The 19315-nt window shown below is 39.1% G+C and overlaps 1 protein-coding gene and 1 long non-coding RNA gene across 8 annotated transcripts in view; both read left to right on the top strand.

Moving 5' to 3' along the window:
* LOC135729598 (uncharacterized) overlaps nucleotides 1–19315 on the top strand; it is a 548602-nt gene that overhangs the window by 4639 nt on the left and 524648 nt on the right. Inside the window, exon 2 of one of the 3 annotated variants that reach the window (XM_065247396.2) lies at nucleotides 8080–8211. The exons of the other annotated variants lie outside the window; for them this stretch is intronic. The gene's annotated coding sequence lies outside the window, so the exon portion shown is untranslated. Of the gene's footprint in view, nucleotides 1–8079; nucleotides 8212–19315 lie in introns of those variants that run through there. 3 annotated transcript variants of the gene reach the window in all.
* Nucleotides 110–7002, top strand: LOC135729532 (uncharacterized). Of its 5 annotated transcripts, XR_012335971.1 has the most exons (11): nucleotides 110–160; nucleotides 297–374; nucleotides 481–652; nucleotides 1721–1865; nucleotides 2030–2216; nucleotides 3108–3233; nucleotides 3324–3375; nucleotides 3484–3517; nucleotides 3697–3775; nucleotides 5088–5529; nucleotides 6748–7002. It is a non-coding gene; the product is annotated as an uncharacterized lncRNA (long non-coding RNA). The 5 variants fall into 5 exon arrangements; XR_012335970.1 differs by lacking the exon at nucleotides 110–160 and having other exon boundaries at nucleotides 180–652; XR_010525693.2 differs by lacking the exons at nucleotides 110–160; nucleotides 297–374; nucleotides 481–652; nucleotides 1721–1865 and having other exon boundaries at nucleotides 1905–2216; nucleotides 3108–3225.

Genomic DNA, 19315 nt, shown 5'->3' with positions numbered 1-19315 from the left:
ATTTCCCGCTCATCAAGCTTGTCTGTTACGTCGGCTTTGGGTCGGATAACTATACCGGAGGCCGATGCCGCGCTTCTCTCTGTCGGTGCGTGCCCAGTTACTCCTCCCTTTGCAACCCAGTGAACCCACCAGAGCAAAGGCGACACCATGGGTGTATCAAGTATGTACAAGAACTAAGTAAATGATAATAAGTGGAGAAAAATGGAATCCGTTAAGTAAATGTAAATGTTTTAATATAATATACAAGTAAAAATAAATAAAATAGCAGCGCTTTCTTTGCTTTTAATGACACACAGCTGCTAAGTTCCATTATTCCGAAGCAGGAGGGGGCAGTAATGTACATACGCTGGTTGCCAGCCGCCGTTAATACTCAAGTAAGTTAGAGAAAAGACAACTCGGGAAAGTGAGGACAAATAAGGGATTATTGGCTTGTTTTACACGTATCATTGTTTTGTGTTCCCCTCCTTCGTAAAAAAACAGACAATTCCACGTCAACTCGAACACGCAAAACCCCGGTATGATGCATTGTCATGAGCATGCCAAACCAACAGATGGCGATATATTCCTTAACCCAGAGAAGCCACTACAGTCTCGTCTTGCCATGAACAAGGAAAAAATGCGGGAGCTGACTTCGCAGACGTACGTGGCTCAGGTAAGTTTTCGACAAAAATCTTATATTAAAAGTCTTAAAAGTTAGTATAAGGCACTCCGTCTACTACAGTACAGCTAATAAAGTCATGCGTTTGTAGTACTAGCAGCGCTATTCAGATTTGAGGCATTTTTGCTAAAATGTTTGTGTATTATTTAATAGAGATTATAATTTCCATTATTTTTAGTTGTTCTAAAATGTTTCTGCAAAACAATACGTGTCAGCTTGTTGTTATGTAGAGTCTGACCGACTAGAGGTAATGTTAACGTGAGGACAGAAAGGTCATTTCTCGTCTAATTTTTTATGCTATGACAAAAACATGGTACTTGAAATCAATCTGAATACCTTTCACTTGTTCAGTATTGTGTTTTTGTTGCTATATAAACGATGAACTTAATAGGCAGATGGCCATTGCTTTTCTGAACAGCAGTTGGAAGTATTCTGAGGTAATTTACATTTTAGGAAAAATATGAGGATGATTATCGATGATTATATAATTGAGTTCAATAACATAGTAATTTGGGTTGTTTCATTTCATTTTGAGTGTTTGTTTGATGTTTAAATGATCAACATAATATTATGGTTAATTGTGATGTCCCGTTTGTTAGAAAAGCTTTTGCAAATATCTTGTCTGAGGTAAATTGTCATTTTAAACACATTTAGTGAGTGTGAATAATATGCTTTTTGTCTCTATATATTTATGATGCTCTGGCAGTTTTAGTTACTGTATAAAGTGTATTATTATGATCTCTATGATAGTTTGAGTGCTTACAATGGCAGCAAATTTAAAAACAACACAAACAAGAGATGTTTACATTGGCATTATGTAAGTTAGTTCAGCTTCTTTGACAACCATTTTGTTATGCACAGTGCAATCTGATTTACGTTATTGTATATCAGATGTATGAAATGTACAGTGATTTAATGAACAGGTGTTTCATATCATAGTCATTTGCCATACTGTGGATTTTAAACACATCAAGGGCTGGAAATGACTGAATAAATTTCTTGCCTTTTTCCTTAGCTAATATTTCCCTCATATATGTTTCCTCTCTTCTTGTGTGTTAACAGGTCATTGGCACTGTTGTGTAAGTATTTCACTAACAGACACCTCAAGACATTTTAGTGTGTGTAACTGGACATCATTTATGTAAATCTGTAATATTCAATTGTTATGTTTTATGTCTTTGCAAAACAGATCACAACATCATTTGCTGTAAGTTGTTTTTAACCAGCTGTTACTCACTTATAACTGATTATCCCCCCTATGTTTGGATCACCGGGGCCTCCATCGCCCGGCATGTACACGCTACATTAGGTGTAGGTAAGACGCACACTCACTGCTTCCCTGGTGCTTGTGTTCTCAATGTTTCTGTGCAGGTGCCTGGGATAATGAAGACAATTTGGGTTGTCGTGTTACACGCCAGGTGAACAACATCAGAGTGCGGCAGTCAGAGATCCTAAAGAAGGACTCCATATGTTTACTCGAGACAGTACGCCGTACATCTCTTACGACGAGGATATTTGTTTCAGGACCGCTTTCCCGATACTGACAAGGACATTTAAGGTTCAGTGGACAACTTGCTTTCAATGAATGGTTAATGTCTGTAGCCCTTTTCACTCACATATTATGGAAAAAATACAGAGTACACATCCGGGAGTTGTTTGGGATTATTTGATTTTGGTTAATTCACGCTGCCAATAGTTTTCTGGATTTGTTTGTGCTTTCACACACATGCCATAAAGACATGACATATTTAAAGTCTTGCACTTGGTAGGTTTTTTTGTAGTATCTGTAGTTTGCTTATCCGTGATTTCTCTCTCGAGAAACCACACATGTATTTTTTTGTTTAATAAGATCATAAAGGAGTGCGTTACACCAGTGCTTCCCACCAGTGCTTCCCAATCCTGGTCCTCGAGCACCCTCTCCCAAAAATTTTTAGTTGTCTCCTTATTTAACTCATCAGCTTGTTAAGGAGACATGTTTACCATTTTGGAAGGAGGCTGATAACTTGAATCAGGTGTTTTAAATAAGTTTTTGGGAGGGGGTGCTCGAGGACCAGGATTGGGAAGCACTGCGTTACACGCTGTTTTGTTATGCTGGTGAATGTTCATAGCTGATAGTGACGAGCCCCCTGATTTCTTCTTCAGTCCAGTTTGCAGATATTTCTCATTGTGAATGTTAATCTGCATTTAAATCTGCCATGTCAAAGGGGAAAAGACTATATTTTTGTCGTGATGACACAATATTTATGTTGACTAATTATCGACGTTGAAATTGACACCGCCGATTCTATCGACCAAACACAACAGCTCTAAGTCTAGCATACACATAATTGCATTCACTAACCTTTGCCTCAGGTTATAAATAACTTAATAATCACAACTATCCACTACCTAAAAAGCTATGAACAGCAGTCATGCAAATTTTCTCAATTTGCTTTTCTATTTCTACTAGCAATTATGTGAGCTGCAGTCTGGATCCTGCCTCTGTCAGATGACCTAACACAAATGGAAAGATGACATCAACCCTTGCAAGGACTTCAGACGATCCCAGCACTGGACTACATACAGTGGTAATCATGTGCGTTTCATGTTTAACTTTGGATACTTTTGGAGATCATTTCATCTTCCCCTCGCTTAAATGTTTACATTAACAGAATTTTTTTACCAGGGGTGCCCAAACTTGTGCATGTCACTGTACTGATATATACTATACAAATAATGTAAGTTGAATTTACTTATTTGAAACACATTAAACTAAGCACTACACTGCAATGTTGTTTTTAACGTTTGTGCATAATATATTATTTTTTGTCTTTTTCATTCATTAGATTTTCAGTAGTCTGTGTCAAATTTTATTTCAAGGTAAGATAGCTTTACATGTTTTTTATTGTGCTTTAGTGATCACACAGGCCCTGTTTATGTTCTTAACCGGCATGAGTTTATTTATTGTGATATACACAAAACAAGATATTTTGATAAATCATGTTAAGTACACAGCTGCTCATTTACTTCAATAAAATGTCTTTTTCCTATTATGGAAGTCAATGGGTACCATCAACTGTATGATTGACATCATTTATCAGATTAAAGAATTTTTGGCAAGTTTATAACAACATGAAGGTGAGTAAATGATACAATTATCATTTTTACGTAAACTTTTAGCTTTGAAGGATTATTTACTCAACCCCATGTCATCCAAGATGTTTGTCTTTCTTTCTTTAGCCAAAAACAATTAAAGTTATATTAAATACTGTCCTGGCCAGTGGCAGCTCATGACTGCTCTTCTGAGGGGTGCAAATTCAAAATAAGTGTTCAGAGTGTCATGTGTGTTGCTCGTGTTTTCAAAAATATGTGTTTGTTGCGTCATGTAAACCATGTGCATCACGTGTCTTGTCAAAAGAAGTGCCTGCTGCACACGCGTCAAAACCTTTTATGATAAAAGAGATGCTCACGTTCACAAAATACACACAACACATTCACTTAACATTAAACTCTGATTACACATGAGATAATGCAGGTGTCTTTTATCATAAACCCTTCAGACGTGTGTGCAGCAGGCACTTATTTTGACATGACACGTGATTCACATGCGACACGCCTAACACATATTTTAAAATGACGAACCACACACATTACGGGCTACATACATGTTGGGATGAGCTTCGCATTGCATTGTGCGCCCTCGGAAAATAAGTCCTTGTCCGCCACTGGTCCTGGTTCTTCAATGCTTAATAATGGCATTGACTGGGCATCAATGTTTTGAAGTTCCAAAAGTGCATCCATTCATCATTAAAGTGATCCATATATAACCCAGTGGTTCTTCTGATGCAAAATGATAGGCTTAGGAGAAAAACTTTATATTTTAAGCTTTAAGCGAGTTACGATGCATACGTTATGTAAACAGACTACAACAACTCAATCGCATTGTTTCTCACGTGTCTCTACTGCGTTTCATCACAATTCATATTACGACTAGTCATGAGATGCATAACATCCAATGCGATAACACGTGCTGCCATATTTAAATTGTCTTTTTAACTTTGTAAATGTCTTGTCTCTATCACAAAAAGCAATAAATATGAATAGTTTTTCTCACAAACGTATTGTTTCGCTTCGGAAGACATTTATTAATCCACTGGTTACATATGGATTACTTTAATGATGGATGGATATACTTTTAAGCTTTGAAAAACATTGATCCCAGTCAATGACATTATAAAGCAAAAATATAAATACAATATATAAATGTAAAGAACCAGGAAATTATTTAATATAACTCTGATTGTGTTCTGTTAAAAAAGTAATAGATAACTTCTTGGATGACATGAATTTAAATAATCAGTCAATTTTCATTTTGGTGGGAGGAGTAATCCTTTAACTCATTTGAGTCATCAGACAGTCATCTTGTTGCTTTGACTGAATTCATTTACAGATCAAAATCCCTGGTGGTAAATCAACACTGCTCAGTCTTATCTATTTGAGTACACTGACGATCCTGAAGGTGTGTTTAACATTAATACAATAATAAAGTAATGCATAAAGTAATAATTGAACATTACTGATGATGTGTGCTGTTAACAAGCAGAAGGGTAAAGATAAACTAAAACAAAGACGTCAAAGCAACAAGATGACTTTGTTCAGACAACTCAACCCTTTTAAAATGTCTTTTATTTAACAGTGCATTTTATCCTTTATCTAAGACAAAGCAGGCCATGTTAACTTCATTTAATACATTCTGGAACAAATCTGGGTCCACTTATCATTTCTACTTACAAATTAACATTTCTGTTCTGCTCCGTTTACAGTGTTTGGGTGAGATCTAGACCGAGGACTAAGGCGTATACTAGGACAGAACTAAGTGTTGTAGCCCACAGGTGAGACAAACTTTGCAACTTGGTATCTGTTAGACACGATACATTGAAGAAGGGCCCATTCATATTATACTTAAACTTGGTCCAGGACCATTAGATTTTTGGTTCATTCAAACTGCCAATGATTTTCCGGAATCTGTGTTTATGCCGTAAAGACACATGATGGGTTTAAAGTCCTGCACTTGATAGGTTTTATCCACAGTGTCTGAAGGTTTGTTATTATTGATTATATCTCTCTGCAGATGACTGGATTTTAGTTTATGATAAGACTATAATGGAATGCGTGATGCGCTGTTCTAGTATGCACATGAATTAACCCAATTTCAAAGTGGATATTTGAAACTCCCTGAACTCTGTCCTAGTCCAGTTTGCAGACATTTCTCATCGTGAATGTAAATGTTCATTTAAACCCCCGTTTTAAAGAGCTGAACGGTATATCTTGTTGCGATGACGCACATGTATTTTGTTTAATATAAGCTCATGTGAGCGCCTGATGCGCTAGAACAGTTATGCTGCTAAATGATCTCTGCTTCAGCGTGGATAGTGACGAGCTCCTTGATCTCTGCTTCAGTCCAGTTTGCCGACCTTTGTAAAACCCTTGTTTTAAAGAGCTGAACCATAACTTCAAAACTACGCTATTGTTTCTGCTTCTCATTCACAAAGAGGGCTTTCCAGGTATCTTACAGTAATGTTACTAGGTCCTCTTTCCTGGAACAATCCCAGAACATCTACGACACATGTTTGCATTCACACAAATGCCTCTCTGCCAATTTTACGGATATTTTCTGGGACCAAAGTGCTGTGTGAATAAGGTTATACTTTACTCGATTACACGAACACCGATGCAAGCACTTGTTCAACACAGTTTGGTGGTAAGCAAGTGGGTGACTGTTATCTTTAGATATCTCTAACAATAAAATGTATAATTTTCAAGACATTTGCATTAATTCCTCCTATAGCACTCATTTTAAGTATAGCTGTAGCTGAGGATGCAAAGAAGAATTAACACTGTTTATAATGCACAGCCAGACATTCAGGAATGCAACAACACAGTAGACCAGATGCTTTATATGCTTACATAAAGTACTGTATGCTTTGTGGGTCCACTTTTTGATTATCTATCCAATATACACGATTGTTCATGTTTGCCATAGGCACTTAAATTTAAATATAAAATGTGATCGTATGATTAATAATTTTTTGTTGGATGTTTCCATTTAGGTGATCCTAAAGCAACAAAGAGGAACCATGGAGAGGAAGAAGTGGTGTCCAGATGTTTAAAAGGCGGTGTTCGGGACAGGAAACGAAGGCAACAAAGAGGAACCTCTAAGGTTTAAAGGCACTGCTTGCAGAGACGAGTGCAGAAAATAAAGACAGAAGACCTGACGAGAATGTTTTATGATTAAATGTTTTTGTTATGTACATGCACATTATTATTTACAATATATTTCTGAGATACATAAATATGTGACCTTGTATATGAAATCCAGGCTACTGTCTTAACATCTTATGACATCTAAAGTTTGAATTTACTGATTTAACATTGAGTTCAGTCTTTGGCATGACCTTACTCAGTCAGTATTGAAGATGTCAAGATTAATTTTTCAGAGAATGTTTTCTGAATTGTGTAGGATGATTTTATGTAGAAAACAGTAAGTCACAAAGAAATACTTTGCTGGGTTTTCGCAGGCCGTGTTTTTCCCATTTGTACAACATATGTGAATTATCTTGAGACTAAAACTTCTGAAATCCAAACTTTTATATTTTAGCATTTCAAATGCAGCCACCCTTTGCCTAGAATTTGAAATATATACCCTTGGGTTTTTTCAGTAATTTTTTGAGATCTCACCCTGAGATATTTTTAAAGAAATTTCCATGTATTATGGGCTTGAATTACTTGTTTATTTTACCATTTTGTCCAAGTAATTTGAAAAAGTTTTAAATTAAATTTTAGTTCTCAATTGAAATAAATGTATATGTTGAGACTATATTTTTGTCCACAAACGTAATTGAATCATATAAGAGTATATTATTTTGAAGGGTATAAGAAATATTTAAGTTAAGTGTAAGTAAAACGTTTACACAGTAGTATAGCAGTGTATAATAGTTACAGAATATGTAATTTATGTGTGACACATCTAAATATTCTGTTACTGATTTATCCAAGTTGTTTATGTGTTATATTTGTCAAATGAATAAATTTGCAACGGTTATTGACAGTGGTGTACTTGTTTTTAGTTATTATTGCAAAGAAGCACATTATTCTGAATAAATGTGAATGAATAAAGGTTTAAATTAATAAATAAATGCCCGGTAAAGCCCGTGCAGAGCGGCTGAAATTGCATCGTTTAAATATCGGCCCGAGGGCATTTGCGACGAGATGCCGACATCTAGACGACATCTTCCCAATGAGCAAACGCTCCCTTAGCGACATCTTGCCGATGGAACTTTGAAAGTCGGCACAACGTCGGCCAGATGTATGTGTGCTGTCTGGGTATTTACTTTAATTTTGTATATATCTTAATTATTTGTGAATGTTATTGTGTGTTTTAGCTCTTACGGTGTTGTGGACTCAAAAAAGGCAATGTGAAGTGAAATAAGGTGCATTTTAAGGAAATTAAAACTGGAAAAAAGAGTCAAACGCAAACATCAGTGCAAGAGTCAACTTTATTTCAACCGGGCTGCTACAATTGCCATTGTGACACTAAAATGTGTCATTTTCAAATGTCTGCATATTAAAACATCAACTTTTCAACTGGACACAATACATTTTATTTTTAAGCAACAAACAACGTTTATGCCAGGTAAAAATAAAGCCTTTAAATGATAATATTCTTTCAATTGTAAATGCAGGGGCGGACTTACCATTAGGCAAAGGTCGGCAGTTGCCTTGGGCCCCGCCTTACCAAGGGGCCCCGAAATGCAGGGGTGTACTTGGTGAGCTGCCACTTTTTGCCCCTGCTTATCATCAAGATTCCCAGAAAACTATCATAATTTTGTTTAATTACGAATTCTATTTAAACATCTTTTGTGTTTTTCAGTATATTCCCATAAAAGGTTTGAACGTTATTATTACATCTGCATGAATGCGCCCCCCATTATAGTTTAGAGTGGATCATTCCATGCACTACCGGATATATCGGCGCGTAGCTCAAATCAACAAAGCGAGCAGAGCTGCAGGCAGCAGCGAGTGAGTTTGATACATTAAAGAGCGAAGCTGCAAGGAAATAAACTAAGAGTGAAACGTAGCTACACCAATGGAGCAGAAAAGATGATTCACACAAAAATGTTGCAAAAGTCTCCGCTTTTCTCCACACAAACACTGCCACGGTCTGTGCTGCTTTCAGCAACCTCTTTTCCGTCAGACACAGCTCTCTCTCGGCCACGGACACTGATAGTCTGCCGGTAAGTATGCTCCGCAAATAACACAGGATCTACAGTTTATATAATATTAGCGTGTAATCTCAGGTACAGTAAGCTTTAGTCCGCCGAAATGTCTGCCAAGCACCACTAAAGATTGTAATTCATCCCCAATCTGCACACGAATTCGTGATCGCTTTAGTCTCATTTAAATCTCATATGAAAACGGTAGCATGCTTCGGCTTTGCCCTGCATATCACTAGCGAACATCAAAGTACAAGATGTGTACATAGATGACATCTGTATAGTTCAATAATATAAAAACTGTTTACCTAATGTAATGCAGAAGCAATACATGACACTTTACCATCCATATAGAAAGTCAAATTTCACCCCTTGTTTATCTTATTTCGAGTTCTTAACACCTATGATTGCATTATTTTAAAACCATATTATGTTTCTTCTCATCATATTATGTTCATTTGAATACAAAGTATTTTAATTTAAAATATATTTTGTATGTAATGTGGCATTAAATGAAAATGTATTAAAGAAATTAAGTACACAAAGTAAAATAAAAAGTACATAATTGTTATACACGTCTTTTTTACTATGTAGTACTGCGGTTAGTATAAAATCCAATCATATTATCAAACAGTATTAATCTCAACCTCATTGGGGGCTGAAACTTATGTAACTCAGAGGAAAAAAGAGATAGCGATGAAAAAGAGAAAAATACAGTAAAGGGTGCATAAAGGGTGCATAGTTAGGGCCCCGACACATGGTTCGCCTTGAGCCCCCAAATCACTAAATCCGCCCCTGTGTAAATGTAAACATGAATTCAATTACATGATTTAATTCACTTTGTGTAAACACAGTTCATACATTGAAAACGGTATCACAGAAAATTTTTGTGGTTTTTTTAAAACCTTGACTCTGAAAATCTCGGTATACCTTCAAACCGGTAACTGGCCCATGCCCACGTCCAATTATTGCATTCGGTCAGGGTTCAATGATTTGTTGAACGTTTTTTGGTCCTACGCCTTTTATAGATGACACAAATATATAAAAATACACATTTAGACAACTTAACATAGTGAGAGCTATCAATATTTGAGGAGACTTTCAACCAGCATAACTAAAAAAAAATTCTGGATCAAAATCAGATACCCTGCCTTTAAGCCTCTTTTGCTAGTTCCAAAAATGTCATTAAACACACGCAGAGAAACATGCACTTCTGTTAGTAATGAGAACGGTATGATTACTGTTGCCTGTCAATATTTATATATGACTTTTTCAAAATAGAATGACTATCACATTTAACATAAAGCAGAAATACTTGTCTCATGCATTCTTTTCATATCATATTTGGCAGATGCTGTTGAACAACTTCCCAGCAGCAACAGAACTGGAAGTGAAGGATGCAATGGGGGCATTTCAAACAGGCACCAGGGAGCACGGGGGGGGGGGTATAGAAATTAGTACAATTAATAAGTTGACGTGAACTCAAGATAGTTTGTTAATGTTTAGATGTTATTTCATTTTTAAAATTGTATTTTGTTATATATGCTTTTATTTTGTTACTGTTTTTATTCTTTTTGTTAAAAGTAGTTTTTCTTTATTTTGTCTTATCTGAATTTCTATTGTATTAACAATATTTTTTGTAATAAATTGCATGATTGCATGTTTATGAGAACCTTTTTTAATGGATTAAAAAGAATTCTTTAGCCATTCTTATGTTCTTTATTAGACACAAACGTGTAGTCGTTTAATAGCCGTCTATTTAACGGCTAGTCTATTCTTGGGCTATGATAGACGTCTACTAGATTTTCACTGACAGCCCAAAATTAGCCTTGTTTTAGCCTAGACCCACATTCACCGTCTATTAGACGTATATATGTAGACGTTTAATAGCCGTCTATTTGATGACTAGTCTATTTCTTGGGCTATGATAGACGTCTACTAGATTTTCACTGACAGCCCAAAATTAGCCTTGTTTTAGCCTAGACCCACATTCACCGTCTATTAGACGTATATATGTAGACGTTTAATAGCCGTCTATTTGATGACTAGTCTATTTCTTGGGCTATGATAGACGTCTACTAGATTTTCACTGACAGCCCAAAATTAGCCTTGTTTTAGCCTAGACGTCAGGGGGGTGTTTAGACGGCTACTAGACGTCTATTAGCCGCAAAATTGCTTGCTGGGAAGGTGATACCCTGAAACGTCTCTTGGATCAGAGATGGACTGGCCACTTGGCAACGGTCAAAGTTGTGGTAAAGAGTTTTCACGACATTTCCACATTACTGACCGAGGTGGAAAACACACGAGGCCTTGGAGCGGAGGTGCGCGTAGAGGCAACGGGGCTGCTTCGTGCCATTACGCAGCGCAGTTTTCTTTTCATTGCGCACCTTGTTATTAGGGCTGGGCCGGTTTGGATTTTTTTTACCGCGGTCGGTAATCAACAAATTCCCGCGGTTTTGCGGTTTATTGGCAAGACAATGAGTTAAATAACATGCATGATTTATTTATCTTTAATACAAAACACGTGCAAATTACTTAAGGAACATGTAAAGTGAATTTTATTTCCTTCCACATTTCAACATTCACCAACTTGAACAATTAGTATTATCAGTTAAAAAAAATGTTAACGCGTTGTGCGTGTCCACACGTGCCTACAGACATTTCGCCACTTTTCTATCCTTAATTTGTGAATAGCCTGTACTGACGCAAATTATTGCTGCCCTGATGGTCTGGTAAAATAAACATTTGTATGAGAAATCACTTGTACTGCATATGTGTCCGTGCTTGAGTATAGCTGGGAAGCTGCACGGAGACGCGTGTGTGTTTGTGTGTGCAAGATGACGCGGTCTGTCTCGCGCGCGCCTGGGCAGTCCGCCTCTGTTGCGCGTGCTTGGACAGACCGCTTCTATCCTCGACCCTTACCATAAACATCTGTCTTTTTCCACAAACAGAGAAAGAAGACGCAAAAGCAAAACTTTTTGAAATGTGTCCTGCTTTAGAAATGGCCACTGTTGTAGGCTAGATCAGAGGTCCCCAACCACCGGGTCGCGACCCAGTACTGGGTCGTGGACAAGTTGCCACCGGGTCACAAGAATGTCCCGAAAAAATGTGTATAATAGCCACGTAATAGCTTAATCGGGTATTTTGTATTGTAAGAGCCGACTTCAAATAACATCAAACATTTCCACTTTTTAACAGAGCCGCGCTCTCTCTCTTTTTCTCCGCCTCTCTCTCTTTACCAGCGCATCAGTGATCACATTGCTGTCATTAGAGTTTGAGCATACAGTACTTTTAAAACACAATCGATTAAAGAATTGCGGAGGTATGACTTTATGAATCATTTGCAAATGTACGTCGCAATGATGTACATATGCGGAGACGTTCAAATGTGTGACAGCGCAAATGACTGAAAAGTAATTATTTTATTCTTCTTTAAAACAACTTCAGAATTATCCATCGATCGTAGCACCATGATCAAAATAAACTATTAGGCTAATAATATTTTAACGGCTACACTTTTAACGTAAATTTAAAAGGAACCTAAACTTGTCAATCATCATTAATCATGGTAAACGATCTGCGCCCAGCCGCAATTCTTCTGGCATCTCTCCTCCTTCACTGCATTTTTCTTCTCTTCTGTTACTTGGAATTGGGTCTCGAGCCCGACCAAGATTCGAGCTGCCTTCGAGAACCGCAAGCCAAGTTCGTTTAGGTTCCATTAATTATTAAGACTAAATGGGCAGGCAAACTAGTAAAAACAATGAAAGTAAAAAACAATCTGCCAAAATATGGTTTTACACGTCTATAAAAAATATACTATAGCCTATAAAGCAATTATTCATTTTACTAATGCATGGTTGTTATCTTTACTTCCGTAAAAGGAGGATTCTCAGCACGTTTGAACAGCAACTCTACTTTAAACGAGTGACAGACAACGTCACCTGTATTTCTACTCAATGACAATTTAATATTAAAATCATATCAGTTAAAGTTCAGTTAACAAGTTGCGGTTGTTAACAAGCTGCGTGTATAACATCCGCACATAACACACAGGTGCAGGCCAATGTTTCAAGTTTTTTTTTTTTTTTTTTGCGGTTATGACGGTGAGGAGCTCAGACCCGCGGCATGGGTCACGTGACCGCGGTATGGCGGTAATCCGGTTACCGCCCCAGGCCTACTTGTTATGAAACTGTTGTCACTTTTCGAGCCACCTAACAGACTGCTGCAGTCAGAAGATATGGACTTGTTCACTGCGGTGACACTTGTGAATAGCGCTTCTGACTGCGTGAAGACACTGCGCACAGAAAACGAGTTTTCTGCACTGTGGGATATCTGCGCTCCTCCAGCATCTGTTACCGAGACTGTGCCGGTGACCGACCCTGGTCCAAGCAAGAGAAGACGCACAATTAACAAGAACCTTCGCTGATTTGCAGTTGAAGAAACAGTTGGTCAGCCACAAAGTGACATAGACGAAAAGACTGAGTTCATGAGATTGTTTTACATTGTTATTGATGCTGTGCAAGGAGAGATGAATGCGTGTTTTGGAGAGCGCAGTAGCGAGCTCATTTGCGCACTGGCTGCTTTGAACCCAGAGGACGTGGATAATTTCCTGGACCCATCAAAGGTTACCCCTCTCCTAGTATTAGCTGGAACTGATGTGGTTGAATCTGAATATACTGTGGCTCGTGAGTTCCTGGTGAAGAAAATGACTGACACCCCGGTTCCCCCCCGAAGATGGAAAATGGACAATAGCCAACATCCTCAGCACATTCAGCTGTGCACTCCAGGCTATGCCTACTGTTCTCACAGCCTACACACTTGCCCTAACTTTAGGAGCTTCCACGGCGATGTGTGAAAACTCATTTTCCACGCTCAAAAGCATCTTCTCAGAGCATCGGCGCAGTATGCTGCACAGACGCAAGGCCCAGCTGATTCAGCTTGCTTTTGAAAAGGACCTCACTCACAAGTTTAATTCCGAGTGGAAGGACACTTTAATGAGGAGGTTCTGCTCGGAGAAACGCCGCCTGCCGCTGTACTGACAGGAGGGAAGGGAGAGACGACAGCGCATCCTTCACTCAAGTGCCGGTAGGTTCAAAGTCTGCGTGTGTGTGTGAATGTGTATGTGCGCACGTGTCTCATGGCAATGCATATCCCTCTGTTGACTGCTTTAAAATGCAATGTTTAAGAGATGCCTCTGGTGTTACATATAATATGTTGTATAGATTTATGGATATTCATAAAATTGTTTCTATGTAATGTGGTGTAGGCTATAGGCTATCTGGTCATATTGCTGATGGTTATGTTTAACGTGACGATTACGTGCTGCGCGAATACAGTATATATAAGTATACGTACTGTAGGCTAATAATAAGTGTGCCCTCCCATGCATTTCATATGCCCCCCTTAAGACTGAGGTCTGGCGACGGGTCTGTGCGTGGAGGTGGTAAAGCTCCTGAATAATCAGTGATTGACAGCTGAGAGACAAAAGAGTTGAATAATGAGCCACATAATGAGCCTTGTGGGGATGTTCAACAGAAATGTAACTTTCTCTGTAGTAAAACCATGATAAGGTTTACTTTTCAATATAATGTAAATACACACACACACACACACACACACACACACACACACACATTATATATATTTCTATGTATTTCTATTGAAATATTTTCTATAAATTTCACAAGTATAAGTTACCTTTTAAAAACCATAGTAGCCTAATCAGGGTAAAGGTACTGTTTGGCCATCGTAATGAACACAGGGTTTGTGCTTGGTTGGCCAGCGAGAGGTTTACTTTTGTGCAGTAAAAAGCTCAAAAGAACAACTGCCTATCGTTGTCTGGACTCTTATTTGGGTTTTTGTAATCATTATAGTAGAAACACAACAAGGGACACGCTTGGTAAACTTAACAATGTTTGTTTACAGCCGCCGCCATTACCTCACGTGTTGATCATGAAAGCAGTGAATGTGTGCACATGCGAGTGATACTGTGTTTAATAAACTTGCTGTGCGGAGATATGCGCTTAGACGCAACTAAATAAGGATTGTACTGTTTGCAATCGCGTATTTTATAAGAATACCAAAAAGCGTGTCGAGTTTCCTGACTCGCGTGTTTGTGTATGTGCGTTCCAATCGCGTGAACTGTTTGACGGAAGAACAAAGCAAACACTCGCGTCTGGAGATACTGACACACATACGCAAATAAATAAGGATTAAGATGTCATGTTTGGTGCAATCGGATGGAAATACAACGAATGGAGAGACTGGTTTGCATATCCATTGACTGCAGGAGGCACGAGTCATGCATATGGATGTTTCTGCTCGTTCACTTCAATGGCGCGGGGGTGTGGCGATCTGATCTCATTACAGATAATGAGGTAACTAGAGAAATACGGTACTTCTCCTCCTTTTCATACAGTTTACACCGAATGACAATATCTGTTTTCAATCTCACTTACATCATTTAAAAGGAGACATTCCAAGCATTATGTAGACATTTATCTTTTGTTTCTACGACATGTATTCGTTAAGTTACAGTTTATTTTTCTGACGCGTTTCTGAAAGGACTTCACTGAGGGAGAGAGAACAAAACGCGCATCATGTTTATTTTCTTAATTTTGCGAAAAGCACAACATTCTGTTTTTATTGGAAGTGGACAGAAAAAAACTAGACACTTTAACGTTTTAAATGATGTATAAATCATATCTGTATGTCAAAAATCAGCAGAGTAATTTAAGTCTCTTTGCGGAGTGATTGAAAAATAAAGAGTTTGCGGCGCCCGCGCCGCCGTCGACCCCAGAGTGTTAATTATTAATTGGCCAAACTGTTGTTGCATCATTAAGGTGTGCAACACACCTTTAACCTACTGTGTGACCGACAACTGGGTCCTCCTGACCCACAGTTTAAAATCCCCTGGTGTACTGAATGTTGTATTGTAATTAAAGTCGAATCAAAGTCTTGTGTAACAGTCTCCAATATTTGTGATTATATGCACAGTGTCACATGGTACTTTCAGCACTTACTACATCACAGTGTTTTTAATGCTTTAATTTTTAGGTTTATTATAAATTCATTCATTTTTAAAGAATTCCTTCTTTATGTAGAACATGCAAAGTCTAAAATGTAAAGTGTCATGACCAGCTCTGGGTCTTGTGTAGTGATTAAATGAACAGGTGGTAAATGTCATAGCTTTGCAGTATATTGGGTAGGAGGCTTTGGATGTAAAGAACATTCAGCACATAGGTTTCATAAATTTAATTTGGTAAACAAACTTCCAGAACAATTCATGCTGTGATGCTGGATAATACCTGGTCAAATGAATACATGTATAATGTGTTTCGACATTGTATAAGGTTTCTTCATCTATACAGACATCTGTTAGAGAACGGTGCAGAGACTGCTTATCTATTATTGGTTACAGTATATTTGTTAAAATGTTGCCAGTGAGATTATTTTCGTGCACAAGGTACTTTCTTTGAGTACCTTTATAGGAGCATTTCACCCGTAGAAACATTAATCTTTATTGAAAGTGTGGGTTACACTTTATTTTGATAGTCCACTTTAGACATTTTAATAACTATAAATAACTTTGCAACTACATGCCAACTACCTTTCAATAATTTGCAACTATACGTCAACTAACTGTCATTAGAGTATTAGTAGACTGTAAGGGTTGGGGTTAGGGAAGAGGTTTGGGTTAGTGGAATAAGTTGACATGCACCTGAAAAGATACTTATAGTCAGTTGAATGTCTGTTGAGATATCATCACAATAAAGTGTTGGTAGATATTAAGCAGACAGTCTACTAATTCTCTAAAGATTGGTAGTTGATATGTAGTTACAAAGTTACTTATAATTAGTAAAATGTCTAAAGTGGACTATCGAAATAAAGTGTTACCAAAGTGTGTCATATTTGTAGTGAAAGAAGGAAGTGCAACGCTGAAATCTGTATTTCTCCTGTCTCAGCGGCAACTGAGAAAATGATGCACGACCATTCAAAAACATGACTGGGGTTCTAACTATACAAAGCTTAATGCAAATGGGTGAAGTGTCCCTTTATGTGTTTTATTCTGCACTTAAAGCATAAACGCAATTTAAATACAGGAGTCCTCTCGTCCTTACTGCAAAATATGCAAGTGAAACTGGACTAAACGCATACAGTATACATACGGGTATGATTTTGTCACACCCCGAGGGCGGACCCAACTATGTTAAGGGTCACACCCCTCTCAACTCTTCCACCTCGAGGAGTTTCCCAAGACCACCCCAATGACCAGACAGACGAGTATACTATAATTAAAATGAACTTTATTAAATATTTAAAAGGAAAAAGGGGGGAAAGGGGAAAGGGCAATTTAAAACTAATGTATCTCTTCTTCGCCTCCAGGGCCACTTAAGGGAAAGACTGGGGACAGGGGCTCCGTAGGGGCTCTGGCCCAAGAATCCGTGGCGCGCTCCGCTTCTCCTGGAGGCAGAATCAAACAAAAATCAGACAAGGTAAAGTACTTCGATGTCAAACGCTGTTCGTCCACCCAGGACCTTCGGCGGACCAGGTAAGTAAGGGTTTGTACACAGGTCAAGTTTACTCCACAGTTTACACTATTCCCGGTGCTGAAAGCCCCTCCTCCCCGCAGGGGTTCACGTGTACAGGTAGGTATCTGCTGGGAGCACAGAACAGTTTACTTCGCAGGTTATGTTACTCACAGCGCTGGGGGATCTTCGTGTACACAGGACATCACAGGTACAGGTAGGTAATAGCTTTAAGCACCGAACAGGTTAACTTCACAGGTCACGTTACTCACAGCACGGGGGATCTTCACACACACACAGAGCTTCACTCGTGCAGGTAGGTATTTGCTATAAACACAGAACAGGTTTACTTTACAGGTCACGTTACTCACAGCACTGGGGATCCTCGTACACACACAGAGCTTCACTTGTACAGGTAGGTATTTGCTATAAGCACAGAACAGGTTTACTTTACAGGTCACGTTACTCACAGCACTGGGGATCTTCGTACACACACAGAGCTTCACTTATACAGGTAGGTATTTGCTATAAGCACAGAACAGGTTTACTTCACAGGTCACGTACTCACAACACTGGGGATCTTCGTACACACACAGAGCTTCCCTTGTACAGGTAGGTATTTGCTATAAGCACAGAGCAGGTTTACTTTACAGGTCACGTTACTCACAGCACTGGGGATCTTCGTACACACACAGAGCTTCACTTGTACAGGTAGGTATTTGCTATAAGCACAGAACAGGTTTACTTTACAGGTCACGTTACTCACAGCACTGGGGATCTTCGTACACACACAGAACTTCACTTGTACAGGTAGGTATTTGCTATAAGCACAGAACAGGTTTACTTTACAGGTCACGTTACTCACAGCACTGGGGATCTTCGTACACACACAGAGCTTCACTTGTACAGGTAGATATTTGCTATAAGCACAGAACAGGTTTAATTTACAGGTCACGTTACTCACAGCACTGGGGATCTTCGTACACACACAGAGCTTCACTTGTACAGGTAGGTATTTGCTATAAGCACAGAACAGGTTTACTTTACAGGTCACGTTACTCACAGCACTGGGGATCTTCGTACACACACAGAGCTTCACTTGTACAGGTAGATATTTGCTATAAGCACAGAACAGGTTTACTTTACAGGTCACGTACTCACAGCACTGGGGGTCTTCGTACACACACAGAGCTTCACTTGTAAACAGTGGGCTTTCGCTACAGTGCTGGTACACCGTATTCCTTCGCCCCTCCACTCAAACTGTCCGGGCGTCGTAGGGACTAGTAGGGCTGAAGACACAGAGCCGAACGCTTCCCGAACTCTCCCTCCTTCTTCCCCAACCGGGGTCACGAGTTGGGGCGAACTTTCGTCGGGGCTCCGCTCACCACGAGCTTCTGGTGGAAAGGTCAGTACATCCGCTGCTACAACCCACAGTCCGCACAGTACACTCTTGGTAATACTCACTGGGCTTCACCACTGTCTGCTCTACGGATAAAACGAAGCTCTCGTGGACACACCCCGGGCACAGGGCTAAATATTCTCGCTCTCCTTAGGACCCAGGCCACAACAGATGTCGTCGTCTCGCGACTCGTCGGAGGCTAGGCAGTTTGAACGCTACAAGCACAGCATACACACAGCAAGTAAAGCATAAACACCATCAATCAGTGAAACTCACCCACAGCACTCTTATAAACTTCACGTGGTTTTTAAACCGCCCTTGCCGCCTGGCCACGACGACCTTGAGAGAGTGGTTGGGCAGTAACTGGACCGCCAATGAGAGTAGGAGGTGGGCATTCACAGGCCCGGCGTGTTGATTTCTCTCCCCTGGCTCACCTGTGCTTCCGTTTCCCCACAGGGCCACTGTTCTATTAGCGAAC

Source organism: Paramisgurnus dabryanus, chromosome 24 (assembly GCF_030506205.2).
Source record: "Paramisgurnus dabryanus chromosome 24, PD_genome_1.1, whole genome shotgun sequence".
Classification (NCBI taxonomy): Eukaryota; Metazoa; Chordata; class Actinopteri; order Cypriniformes; family Cobitidae; genus Paramisgurnus; species Paramisgurnus dabryanus.
This window is presented reverse-complemented; position numbering and strand designations above follow the sequence as displayed.